Source organism: Anser brachyrhynchus (assembly GCF_964034855.1).
Source record: "Anser brachyrhynchus genome assembly, chromosome: 15".
Taxonomy (NCBI): Eukaryota; Metazoa; Chordata; class Aves; order Anseriformes; family Anatidae; genus Anser; species Anser brachyrhynchus.
The window spans coordinates 8,599,626-8,613,931 of record NC_137733.1 but is presented as its reverse complement, the minus strand read 5'-3'; the positions used below and the strand labels follow the sequence as shown (position 1 = coordinate 8,613,931).

Below are 14,306 nucleotides of genomic sequence, written 5' to 3'. Positions count from 1 at the left end.
TATAATCCCAGCTCCATTTCCTTTCCAAGATAGAGACTGGTCCGTAATCAAAGTGAGCAAACAACAAATACATTCAGGGCCATTTCAGCCACTTAAAAACAGTTTTGCCCTGGCTCTTTTCTTTCAGCAAATATTTATGAGCATTATGTTTTGTTCAGACAACTGCTGGCTGAAAGCAAAGCCCAAGACTGTATCTGAAACTCACTTAAACAGCAAACAACTTGTTTGCAAAAAAATTTAGGCAAAACTAGTTTACAAAATATGTATCATGAACAGGGCAGCAAAACAGCAGCATTAGTTAGCAAATGCCCAGAGGCATGAGGAGCTTGAGGCCATTTAAAATAGGAAGTGATCCTATGAAATAGGTGATTGCCATTCTCCTTATCGATGTCATCTCTTTTCTGAGACAGAGCAATGACTTTTACGGATTTAATTCTCGAGAGCCAGCTCAAGACTCTAGAGAAGCACGAGCAAAACTCTGCAGACGCTTTCCCCTTCCTCCAGCCCTAGCAGCCCTTTATTGGGGTGGTTGTGTGGGGGAACAGCTGCCCTGTGCTGCCAGCTAAATGTCACCCTGTAGGCAAAAACAAGCATCGCTGCATGCAGATGGGATTAAATACCAGGTCAGCTATTTGCTGCTAATCCACATCTGCAATCGACACCCAGGCTCGCATACCTGAGTCCCTGCACACACACACACACACAAAAATAATATCAGCCTTCTTTTCTTGGCCATCTGTAAATTAGACATTGGGCTGGGATTTTGACGTTCACTTACTGCCAGGCCTCAGCACAGTGCCCTGCAAGCAGCTCCGCACCCAGCCCAGCCGCTGGGCACCGCTCAGCCTCTGCCAGGACAGGAGTGGCAGCAGAGCAGCAGAATTTGCTGCGTGTCCGTTCGATGCTGGCATTTTCATTTTTAATATCAAAACCAGTGTATAAAGCAGCCAGGGGTCACCTCTCCTCCACACTGTGCTGCAGCTGCTCTGAAATATATAGCTGGCTTGGCCAAGGAGAAGGACCTAGGAGCAGAACCACTACGTGCTTCGAGTTGGTGACTCCCAGTCCCTGCACAGCATACTGAAAAGCAACAGCCGGGCACGATTGCTCACTCTGGTCTAACAAAGGCGAAGCTGTGTGGGGAGGAACACGAATGCTCCCACCATGGCCAGCTGTGCCACAAGCTTTGCTCCCTGGCAAGGCTGCTGAGCGCCCTGTGAGGGCACCGCGATCCCCAGGCACAAGCCCTGGGGTGGTGGCCGTGCCAGTTTTGGACACGATGCCCACGCTATTTATATATTTATTTAATATTTTATCGTGGAGCAACAGGGAAGGAGCTGCTCAATACCATCATTAACAAATCATCGATCCAATTATCTGCCTTTCTATTTCATTTCAAATTTACAATCTCGTTACTGCTTCTGTGACAGGAATAGATTTTCAGATGATTTCAGAAGTAGTTAGGATGCCATTAGGACTCAGTGCATGTGACAAAACGTCTTTCTGAACGATTCTGTTGGATTAATGTAGCCATTCAATGAATTAAACTTAATATTCCTGTAAAGAGCAGATGACCATTTCAGAATGGGAAAGATTTCTTTCACATGTTCCGGTGTTTGCAGTGTCATTGAGTATTAGGGACAAGTTCCAGTTCTGTGAGGCTCTGAAAGCTGACACACAAGGGGGAACTCCCTGGCCATGTGGGGGACCCGTGCCTAAGGGCTGCTTCCCCCAGCCACAGCCGAGAAGGCAAAGATACAAGGTGGGTCACACACCACAACCTTAACCCACATCTAAAGCTGAGCCCTCAGATTCACTCAGTGCAGCGGAAGGGACTTTTTGGACAGGTTTTATTCCCTATGAAATAAAAGCTCCAGAGCTGAACTGTCTGAATGTGTTGACTATGTTATTTAAGCTATCTTGTCAAAGCACTGTGCTGCCATATGAAGTGCGTTTCCAGAAAGAGAATGAGATTATAGCCCCCTCTGATGTCCTTAAAGCCATAGTGACAACAGGAAGAGCCAGCCTGGGCTCTCTACAGGACTCACAGTAACTCCTCTAACTCCTGAATTTGGGAACATAAGAGCGACTTTCAGATCTACTGTGGACAAACTCAGGCTCTCATCGCGTTTTGCTCCCCAGTCAGGCAGTCTGCCCTCCCAAAAGGCAAACACAAAATTTGCTGAAGCAACTTAAATCTAATACACGTATGTGTGAAAAAGTATGCAAATATTAAGTAAAGATCACACAGGTAAATGATGGGTATCTGAGATAAAACGCACAGGATCCTGACACTCATCCCACACTGCTTTGTCCTGGTGAGAGTGAAAAATGAGTCTCTTTGCTCCCAGGAACTGTGCGGAGCCATGACATACCACCTCTGCTGTCCTTATACAGCACCACCCCCAAAGCAGAAGTGAATACCCCAACACAGCATCAATGTAGGAACAAAGTACTACACAGCAATTCTCATCCCTGGGTTGCACCAGATGCTCCTATGCTTTTACTGTTTGAAGTGCCTGAAAAGAGAGAATACTTGACCTAGTAAGGATTTACAAAGGGTTGCAGAAACTTGACAGGATTGACTGATTCTATATCGCTCGGCAACATCTCTTCAGAACCACTTGATATCAAAACTACTTCAGCCACACTTAGGAAAACATGCATGTGAGCAAACCTCCTCTTAAAAACAAAAAGCTCCCTAGAGAAAGGAATAGGAGGTATTTTCACCTGCAATGTGTTCAGATAAACTTTATAGGTATACCTTAATGGGATACACACACCAATGTGTGTGTACATAGCATAAGTACTCCTTAACTCCAGAAATCTGCGGGCCACATCCATCATATGCTCCTCACCTCCCCTAGCTTGCAGTTGTGCAACGCTACCTGCTGCAGGGTTTGATTTTAAAGCCTATAACAACACACGTTTGCGTGTTCCAGAGAAGTAACAAAAGTGTGAAGACAGTGATTAATTTTGTCCCAATTCACCCATAACTTCACCCACCCACAGTGTGCTGAAGTTAAACGTAGGCCCAGCCCATTTGAATAACCCAGGAATCTGAACGCTGCATCCCCAAAGGAACTGATTCTTCAGTTTCCTGAAAGGCTTTTGCAAATCTTACCCAGAATGGAATTAACAAGCACAGCCATTAAGAAGCAGCAGCAAACAACATTATTTGGCTAGTTCCAACATCAATCACCACAGGTAAGGGAAAAGTGAGGACCTGGTTCTGATCATCTGACCAACTCCTCAGCTTTGCATCAGACCAAAATTTTATCAATACAGGAGATCAAACACTACATTTTTAATTGGATGCATCTCTTCTAAGCCTTTCAAAGATTTTGATTTTTTTCTTTGATGATTACATAAGAAAGGACTTTAAAAGTTTCTCCCTTAATGCACTCTGGTAATAAAGCACTTAAATGCACATCACATTCCATTATGATTTTGAATAAGGACAAAAACCCTGACCCAACTCACCGTTCACATCACTGGGGGCCTTGCTAGTGTGTACAGCATGTACTTGATTTCAGACACAGACAGTACAGATTTAATTTGTCTTCAACTATTTTCTTATACTCTGTTGTCTTTTTCCCTTTGGTAGAGGTGAGCCGAGATGAACCAGCAAGTTTTCTTGCCTTTTAGTGTATAAGCATTGTAAAGGCTTGGGCATAATATATTTCATATTTACAACACTGTAACATCCCTGCATAGTAATTAAAGCTTATAATAGAAAATGGCACGCTAACTAAAATTACAGCAGGCCTGAAAGGTCCTTTCTATGTGGATGGTTGTTTTGTAAACGCAAAAATGAAGATATGAGCTCAGACAGCATTAGCAGAGGAAATGCTGAAAGGTGAGGTGCGTGTCCCTCCAGAACTGTTTGAACAGCCTGAATTCATGCCCACGCGAGCAGGGACTGAAATCACCACTGACTAAAGTGCCATCGGATATACCTTACTCACAAATGCTATTTTGCAGAGACGAGAAGCTGCAGCATGTTGTCTCAGGTGTGTTACTGTCCATTTGCTCTAACTGTATCCCACCTGCAATGTCAGATACAGTGTCTAATTTCAAACCTGTGCTTTGAACATCTTCAAGCTGCCCACCCAGAAATCAGTGAATCCTGCAAGTTCCTTGAATGTGGAAGTTCCCAGGGTCAGATCCTCAGCAAACCGTCACTTCAGCAGCTTCCCAACACACTGACTTGCAGTCCAGGAAACAGAGGCAGCCTTGGAGTAGATTAAAGGTGCTGCATGAGGTCCAGCATTTTGTGAATGCCCTGTGGGCTGCTAGGAAAAAGTACGGGCAACACAGAGAAACGGGGTGAGGAGGGCAGCGTGGGGAGCATGTAACTCATGGTGCTTAGGGACATGGCTTAGTGGGTGGTATTGGTGGTAGGGGGACGGGTGGACCAGATAAGCTTGGAGGCCTTTTCCAACATTAATGATTTTAGGATTCTATGAAAATCCCTACATTTCGCCAGACTAGTCTCTTTGTAATTCCAAATACACATATTGTAAAGATCTGGTCAAATCTGTCCCCCTGCTAAAAGAAACCCAAAACTGAAACGGATGCTTCAAGGCTGAGATCTGTGTTTCTTCATCAGGATGGGCGGAATGAAAAGATCGGACAGTTGGTAGAGTTTAAGCTGTTTGTTTGAAACTCAGGGCATACAGCACTGAGCAAATCAAATGCAACATTGACAAAGGTGCCATTTAATGAGTTTATCATCATACCACAGCCTTCCAAACAAATTGCAAAGCATGAAGAGCAAAATGCAGTCATAACACAGCGCTGCTGCGCTTAATTACCTCTGAAGTGCAGAGACAGGAAACTGTTCACATTTGCAGTTGAATTTTTTTTTTTTTTTGCTTAGCTTTAACTTAATCTCTTGCTAGGAAAAAAAAAAAGAAAAGAAAAGTAACTGTATTACCAAGAAATTTCAGCCCTGTGTGAAAGACAAACACCTGCTTTTGAGGGCCTAGTTGGACAATTTTATTAAGTTTTCACCTCCTGTACCTTAACTTGGATCTTGGAAGATGGAGCTGAACTAAAGAGGTAGTGACAATTCCATATTTATTCAGGATAGGGAGACTACTTATTTTTCTCTGTTTCTGTATGGATGTTATTTCATTGCATATTAAAAGAAAAAAAAAAAAGGCTTTTATCCATAAACCCATGTAGATAGATATTAAATAAAATGATGTTTTTATTAGATAAGTGGTTTTTTTAGTTTCTGTTTCTTACTGTAATGCTGATTTATTTACCATATTTGCCACAAAGTCAGTCATAGAAAAACAGCTGAGTTACAAAATAATTTGGTTTCTTTTTTTTTTCTCCCTCGCATTTTTCCGTAGCGTTTTCCTCCCTTAGGATTAAAAAATAAACGACTGGTGTCTCTTATTCCTGAAGTTAGCAGGATTTTGGTATATGGGACTCTATCTAGATACACTGAAAGAAAACCTCATTTGATGTATATAACCTGGTTGAAATACAGAGACAGAAAGGATCTGGCTTTATTTTAAGATCAGCTCTACCACAAACAACTGGACTTATTGATCTAGGCACTAAAATTTAATATAGAGTTTCTCTTGGTGCTGAGCTACATTTCAGCTGCTCAGCTGCCTGCTGCTAACCCAGCTGACAACCCAGGCTGCCTTTTGGTGCGTGCTCAGCAGTTTGGACATCTAATTCTGCTGGTCATGAGCCTGGAAATAGGATTATTAACAACTTCACTTTTAATTTCCAAGTCCAGTTTGGGTTTTCTGTATTTGATGGTGCTTAAAACAAGAGTAAAATCCCTAAGGGAAGAATTTTTCTTCTGCTTAAGCCCTCAAGGAACTGCAACAAAGCAAGGTGAGCAGAAGGCAGGGAGAATCACACCTTCCAGAAGGTTTGAGAGACACACAAAAGATAACCACGATGCCAGGGGCGGAGGCAGCTGTCACATAGGACCACGCAGCTGGTTTACTGGACTCTACCTGAGTTTCAGGTTAATGGAGAAGCACTTGTGCAATCAACTTAAACACCCAGTTTAGCTAGCTAGCCAGCCTTCTTGGACATTTTCTGGAGGGAGCGGGGCTGCTCCAGGGGTCATTTAGGATGAACAACATGCGCAAGCACTTGGCTTTGCCTTTTGGAAGAACATCCAGGTCCCTCAGCCGCAAAGAGTTCAGACACTCTAGACACTCATGTTACACCCCCTATTTAGACTGTATTCATAACCTCTAAAGGCTGTACAAGGGATGGACCCTTCACAGTGCAGAAGTTGAATTACTTAACTGATGGGTGCTAGGTGACTGGTGTTAAGGTCAAGCAGAAATCTGGTGACTGTGCTAGGAACACTGCCCAAATCTTCTCAGGTATACACCAGCTCTTCAGGAAACGCTGCATCTTAACTACAGGAGATGGACTTCTCCGAGCCAAGTTTCCTCTGACCTCTGCCTGCTTTGCAACACTGGCCTGCAACTGTCTAGAAAAAGCTTGGTCAATCAAATCATTGGGAATTTGTGGTTTGTTTTTTTTTTTTTTCCAGAACAGACCACCACCACTTTTGGAACTTCAGTAAATTGATTATGCTCTTTAACTAAGCTCGTTTTTTCTTTCCTCCCTGTTTTAGCATTTGAAGCACTGTTTTCTTTTGTGTCTGGCTATGTTAGACTAATCAATAAGAAATTATACTTTTGCCTTTCTACATTCCAAGAAAAGCAAATGCAACATATTTCTCACTCATTTGTATCGATTGCAAAGCAAAACCAGAGAAAACTAATGGAAATTCCATGCAGTGACCCTAAAGCTGCCATCCTAATGCTACTGGGGAATTGCCCTGTCAACGCTAACTTCATTTGCAGAGAGTATTATTTTTAACAATGTATACATCTGCAGTTGTATACAGCTTTTTTTGCTTCTCAGTAAAATTAACTATCGTAAGATTAATTTCACTTGAAGAGACTTGCTCAATTAGGACTCAGCCCCGGTGTGCTAGCTCCTTACCCCGAGGGCTGAGCCGACCGGCTGTGACTGCTGGCTGCTGCTCCATATAGGTGAGAGCATCTCCTCCTTACGTTAGGTGACTGCTACCACCTGTAGCTTGGTGCTCGAGACAATAAATGCGGAAACTCAATTATTTTGATATTTTGGGATAAAAGAATCCAAAGTAAGGCCAGAAGCAGAATGACAGGCATGACATTTCTAAAGGCAGTGTTCTGTAATGAGAATGTTCTCCTAACTCTTTCACAAGTCAGAGTGGTAAGCTGGTACTGCAAACAGGAATCCCCAGTATTAAGCTCAATGGTTTTATTGGACCTCCAGACTTCTCAACTGTCCTGTTTCCACAAAATAAGGTATTTTGTCCCGCTTTAACTGCACTGAGCTACTTGTCTTTCCTCTGAGCCCACACACCTGCAGCTGTGCAGCCCCCTTGAGCCCCTGGCTGGAGGCATCAAGCTGCTCCCCAGGGAGCTTCCAGCTCCCCCTGCTTGCTGGACAAAAGCTGCTGAGTAGCACTTTAATATATTTCATTCCTTTCCCTTTCCTGGACTCTATTTTCTTCTAAATTCTTTTTTAGGGGAGGTATTTGCAGCTGGAGAAAAAGCTAGGTCTCACCGTGCAACCAGGACACCAGCAGGCAGAGATACATAGTGCTGCTCCTATCCAGAGTGCTCCTGAGCGGTACTAACACACCGCTGGAAAAATGACGGTCCATGGTGAGATTGAAAATGGGGGAGGATGAAATGAGAGCCAAAGAAATACTCTTTGGATGGCTTCCCCAGCAATGAATTCATTGTCAAATGCAGACTCCATCCCCCTCGATGGATGCACCCAGCTGAGTGTTAGCCTTTGAGTGGCTCCGTTCACGTTAGCGTTAGAGAGCAGAATTCATCTCAGAGATAACGAGAAAGTAATGACAGCAACTGGTTTTCTCCATCAACGTCACTTCAGTCTTTTTTGCAATAATAAAAGCCTCACGAATAAGCAGGAAAAAACAGCAACAGTGAATTTGCATCCCAGAGAAAAGTTAATGTTCCTACTTGGCTAATTCATTGCTGAATATTGATACACTGAAAACAGTGACAGAGTATTTATATAGCTTAAAATGCAAACATGCTGGGCCAGATTTCCAATAGAGCTGAGGATACTGGATGCCTTTGGAAAGCTCTCTGTGCCTTATTTAGTGCTAATTTGGAGCTCAGCTCTTAGAAATGCAGACCCATTTATGGACAGTCAGCGAAGTCCAACATTGATTTCTTTTCCAAGCTTATCCGTAAGAAAAGAATGCAAGGAATTAGGAATTTCCCTCCTGTAATGAGTGCACCGAGTAACAAATCCATCACCTGGCCATCTATGAGTCCTCCCAGCAATGAAAATCCTAAGATACGACACAGGGAAATTCACACAAATACCAGAAAGGTTTACATCAATGCACTGAGAGTGATATGAAAATCGCTATATAGCACTATTGGTGAGGGTTTTATTTAAAAATATTAATAATGTATAAAGTACAGGGGAAAATCTTTGGTTGCAGAAACGGTCGCTAAGAGATGATGGAGCAGCATATTCACAGCAGAATAAACTCAGTACCAGCTGTGGACACGGGGCAGAGTCTGACACACAGGCAATTTCAGTGCCTCCCTTCCTCCTCCTCCTTCCTTCAGGGGTGCTTTTAAAGGATTCCTGGCAACAACGTGGTGAATAGTTCAGGAAACCCAATGAATCAAAATAAAGGACCACAGCTGCACTGGGGGTGAACGTCTTGCCTGTATAAAGCACAACACCTGGGCACAAGCACACTAACGCTCCCAGAACAGGACTTCAGGGAGATTTAGGCAGCGAGCAGACCTCACGATTGCCCCTTGCATGGGAGGACAGCCAGTATTGTCACAGCCAGTATTGTCCCAAGGGGTTAGCCACCATGAATCAGGCTGCAAGGCAATCAGATTTATTTTCATTTGGTTTTGCTTATTGTACACTTTTTAGCCACACAGCCTGGGCTGTTCCAGGCACGGGCAGCGTGGCCTGGGCCCGACTCCCGCTGCCGCTCACCTGCTGCAGCCCAGCACAGCTCTCTGGAGCAGCCCTGTACTGCAACAAGCCTGGCAGGAGTCTCTGGGAGAGAAGGAAGAAGCTGTGCCTTAGTTCCTCCACTCAGAAATAGGCAGACAAGAAAACCTTTTACCATTAACGCCAGTTAACTCCTATTCCAAAGCAAAACGATGATCCGAGCCTCATCAATATACTCACAGCAGAGAAGACCACAACAGATGCCAGATATTCCAGATCAATAACCCAGCTACAATTTGTTACAGCGTTCTGCAATTCATTTCAGGCTGTCCATATTCATTTACTCTACGCATCATTTTATGCTTTTCCTGGTAAGCCTTTTCTTAAGCAGTAGATTTAAATAATTAGAATAAAATATTGGTATAAACATCATTAAAGTTTGTACATCAGTAATGTATGACCTGTACTGTAATTAAGCCTGTAACCACAGTTATTGCTACAATAACTAATTGTATTTCATGACAGCCAGTAACAGTTAACTAGCGCTAAAGCCTTTTGCAGTGGTTCAAGCATGGTCCAATTCTGAGTTTCACATGTATTTTATATTTAGTGTAAAGCTTTTCTGTTTCTAAAGCTGTATTGCTCAGGACCGTGCATTATTATTATTATTAGCATTAACATTTACTATAAACATCATACATTTACAACTACTACTGTTGCCTGGAAGTTTACCTGTTTTACCTGGTTGCATTGGTTGGCCCAAATACACAACCTCACTGTGCGAACATCACATCTTCTACATCCTTAGAGCACTGCAGCTGCAAAGCCATTGCAACTGATTTAAAACACTGCTAGGGCAGTCGTGAGCAGAATTCAACACAGCCTGGATCTCCTTGTGAATGGTACCATAAAATTACATAGAAAATGACATTCCCTGCTTCCATCTGTTTTTATGATTAAAAATTGGCTCTAGTTTGGACCACTGGATTTTGAAAGCAACCTTAGACTGACAGAATCATTTTAAATACGGCCCTGTCAATGGCTTCATTTCTTTCCAACCAGGTGTGCTATAACTTAAACCATCTTGAGACAAACATTAAGTCACCGCTTGAAAAAATAAATGGTCTTTCAGGTGCTCGGCACCTAAACCATGCACAATTTGAAAACCCCAAATCATCCCCTTAAGTTCCACTGGTTTCTTCCAATTCAGATTAAAAAGTACTCATGTAACATGAGGAGAGAAGGCAGTTTTAGGAAAAAGTGTTCCACCATCTTCTGGAATGGCTCTCATATAGAGATTAATGCTATAAATGATTCACAGGACAGTGAAGTCAAAGCGTTCATAAACTTTTACAAGAGTGGAATTAGACCAGAGCTGAGTGTCACAGGAAATGTCACCCTGTCCACTTAACATTCCCTTGGGACCCACTCTATAATAAAAGCAGAAGAGAATATAGCATACGTGGCGATGTATGTACAGCGAGTCATTGCATCCAAGGATCTCCCGTCATATTGCCAAGATATTTCGGTATCATTACCCTCGCCTTAGTAATGGGGAGATTACTGACAGGCACGCAAGAGGCCACAGACTTGCTGAAGGTCACACGCTAAGGCAGCAGCAAGGTAAGTGCAGAGCACACACAGAGCACCCCGATCAGCTGCCAGACTGCGCTGAGCTCCTATTAATGCAGGAGTGCTGTATGTGGTATTTTCGCCATTACTGAGTTATGGAGATAAATGAACCTTTGAAAGAACTGGAGCTGGTTAAACAGTCACATATCACACAATAGGAGTTCTTTTACAGAGGTGAAACCTGATTCGTATGGAGAGAAATGTATTTAATAACACTGGGAAGTGGGAAGGCAAAGCTGAGTCCTTTTACATGCAAATACAGAGAAAACTTCTCAGCTAGCATTTCCAAAGTTGTTGTTGCATATGCAAAAGCCATGATGATATTTTCAATTCCGTGTTACTCATCTTTCCCACCTTAATGCTAGGTTGTTAGAAACTCCGTGCAGTGGGAGGAAAGAGAAAGCTGCGAATGAGTACATTTTGCAAAATATCAGCCCCAGAAATAGAGAATGTTTTTCAAAATTTGTCTGAGAATGAAATATGTCTTGCAAGATCATAATCAATCACCGCAAGTACTTCATCTGGAAATCCTAGTGAATAGAACCATATTGCAAAACCTTCCTACAAAAAACAACGTCTGCAACAAACCAGACCATGAAGATTTGTGGGGATGCAAAACAAGTCACAATATGTTTCCTGAATTCCTTCCATCCATCTTTTGATGACATCTCACTCCAAACAGGGCAGTCAGGAGTTGCACCACACCCTCTACAACTGCACGCAATGCAGCAAGGAAATATGCTGCACCAGCAGGCTTTTTTCCCTTTTCTTCTATAAAATCGGGGGGGAGGAGGAAGAAAACTTCTCTAAGCACCCTGCTAGGAATGTATCACTTTCGTGCTCTCCAATACAAGGCTGTACATCTTGGGCTTGATACCATTACTAAAATCAATGGGCAGCTTCGTATTGAATAAGCTGCATAATTAGATGTGCAATAAAAATCTGCTCGCAGCAGAGGTACCATTCCGAGAGGTACTCCGAGGGGGAGGCTCGGGAAGCCCTGCAGCACACCTTAAAGAACGGGGGAAGCAACATATGCAGGTGCATCCAGGAAGGCAGATGTGTTGGATCAAGTGCTCCCAGACGGGCTGTGCGCTGCTGCTTGCCGTGCTAACCCTGCCGTGCCACATCCCCTTGTGACACGTCGGTGTGCACTCCTGTAAAGGACCCACACATGCCATATGCCTCCCCGAGCAGCTTACAAGAACAACATCGCGTAACACCATGCAGGCAGCTGGACTGGTGGGGCTTCGCATTATCTTTATGCTACACGGCAGGTGTGAGACCTGCACGTTGGCTAAATCTATATTGTACTCTTTTGGTCATACATCATTAGCTCAAATAACTCTTGGAGTTGGCTTCTAGTGGTAAATGAACCAAAACCTTCTCTTTTATTGCTTGTTAGAGCTCTTAGCAGATGAGAACTAAGAATTTTCTTTGCTGACAAGGTCGTATATCATTTCAAGATGAAATGTAACACTGAATAACCACCATTACCATTGCCATTTTATAGGAACCTCTTTGTTTTCCTACAATCTTATTTATTGATGTATTTCTACCATAGTGTTGAATATTCCACTTAGGTTTTCATAGCTGTTTTTCTAGAGTGAGCATATTTTTCTTCATTCCCTATGCAAAACTATGGGGGGTTTAATACCTCCGACTAATAAAACATTAGCACTTTTTCTGTAAAATCAAAAGCAACAATGAAGTCACCGGACTATATGCCTTTGTGAGATGGACATGGATGTGTCCAGAATTACTCTCCTGGACACGCTGGAGCATGGCTGATCCTCTAAATTAGGAAAGCAAACACATGCTGAAATAAAATTATTCAGATTTTTTTTTCCTTGTGGCCAGTTAAGTCTTTGGGTACCGTGAGCATGTTGTCAAATTACAAAACTGGACTGGATCAGACCAAAAGTATGTTCAGTGGCATTTTTATATTTACTAACCCCTCATCAGTTTCACTTCCCCCTTCAGGAGTTTTAAGAAAGACTTGAAAAGCATGTGTTTACGATCCTCAGCACTTCTAGATTTCAAGAGTAAGTCTTGTAAATGATGTGAAGTGCCAGTACATTGTCATTCAGGCATAGTCTGATGAGACAGCCTGATCAAAACATTATGAACCCACTGTTCTACATCTCAGGTACTGACTGTACTGAAAGAATGATAATACCAGTTACTGCATCTGCACTATGTAGGTACTGTGCTCGCAGCACAGTGCACAAGAGATATATATTCACGTTAACCAACTGAGAATTAAATGCATCCATTCATGGACACAGCAATTGTTTCCGTAATAATCTACACTCTAAGGCAGATGGAAAAAGTAAATTTTCATAAATACTTCTGACATTTGGTTTCAAACTCAAGGAGCTGTACATGAAATGCTACCTGTGAAGAGCAAGTCAGAAACATCTGTTCAGAAGCCACATACGGATTAAATAACCAATTACTATCAATAAACTCAAACGTTCCAGTTGGTTTTTGCATGGCTTATACATTGCTCAGTCTTCAGCTTGATTAAGGCCTTCAGGAAACTGTGGAAGGACTCATCCTGTAGTTGAGCAGAGTGATATGGACAATGTCCACTTGTACTGAGATACAATTAATTAGCTACCAGATGACTGTACTTCAACATGCAGCCTGGCAGGCATACAGTTAATGAGCAGCTCCTGTCAAACACAATTCTTTCCAGTTACCAGAAAACGCACTACTTTTCCAGCAAGCTGCTTGGCTACTTTGCAAGTATCTACAATCTAATAATGTCACTTTTTTCTCTCTCCAACAGAAAACGCATTTGACATGAGATTTGCATTAAAAAAATACATATCCCAAAATAGAAACCAAGTGGAATATTCTGACTGTTCCTGCTAAAAGACATTGAAGCAAAGCTCCCCCTTTTCTCTGCAGGAGAACAGCCCCGCTGACAGCTCCAGGAACCGTGTGCTTGTCCCAAAGGTTACAAGTCACGGCCAGAACCTTCAGAGACTGGCACTCAGCACGTTACCTTTCTGGTAGAAGCAGCTCTGGCAATCAGAGAAGCAGGACTCGAGGATTTGGGAACCATGGAGTATAATTGAAGATAGTCCAAATCAGACAACAAGCAAGAGAGAACATATTACAGTGACTCTAATCCATTGAGCATGACTTCCAGGGAACCCATCTGGGACAGGTCTGATGTTGGTGCCAAGGACATTTTAGTCCAAGGACACTTAAAATGATGCTCTCCCTGGGGAGATGCCTCTACCTTCATCTCAGCTCACTTTTCATTTTTGTCTCTGATTCATATCAATCCTGTGTTACTTTCTGAACAACAATTTTACCTGAAACGATGGCCCAGCTGAGGGATGTTCAGAAAGCACCGGAATTCACCTGAGTCAAATCCTGACTCTCTTAACCCCTCCACTATTATTCAAATGTAGCTGGGGGACAAAGAAACTTCACACCCTAGTATGTTTTAACATCGTCAACAGCCTCTTGTGGACAAAAAACAGCCCAAGTGCCCAACTTCAATAGAGCAGTCAGGAGTGTGGATCCTAAATCCTTGCTGCCTTCACCTGCTTGCTTGAGAATCCCAACAGATGTTTCCCATTTTTCGTGTCACCTAAGCAGTAGTTCAGGGCAGTGGCTTTCACCCTGGGGACAAGGTGCTTGTGTCCCTC

General features: G+C 42.9%; 1 long non-coding RNA gene across 1 annotated transcript in view; it reads right to left on the bottom strand.

Annotated features, from left to right (window-relative positions):
• Nucleotides 1-3,186: 3,186 nt before the first annotated feature.
• LOC308178551 overlaps nt 3,187-14,306 on the bottom strand; it is a 62,216-nt gene continuing 51,096 nt past the window's right edge. Inside the window, exons 2-3 of the long non-coding RNA XR_013939818.1 lie at nt 4,818-4,900; nt 3,187-4,295 (exon numbers count right to left, since the gene is read on the bottom strand). This is a non-coding gene — a long non-coding RNA (uncharacterized lncRNA). The remainder of the gene's footprint in view (nt 4,296-4,817; nt 4,901-14,306) is intronic.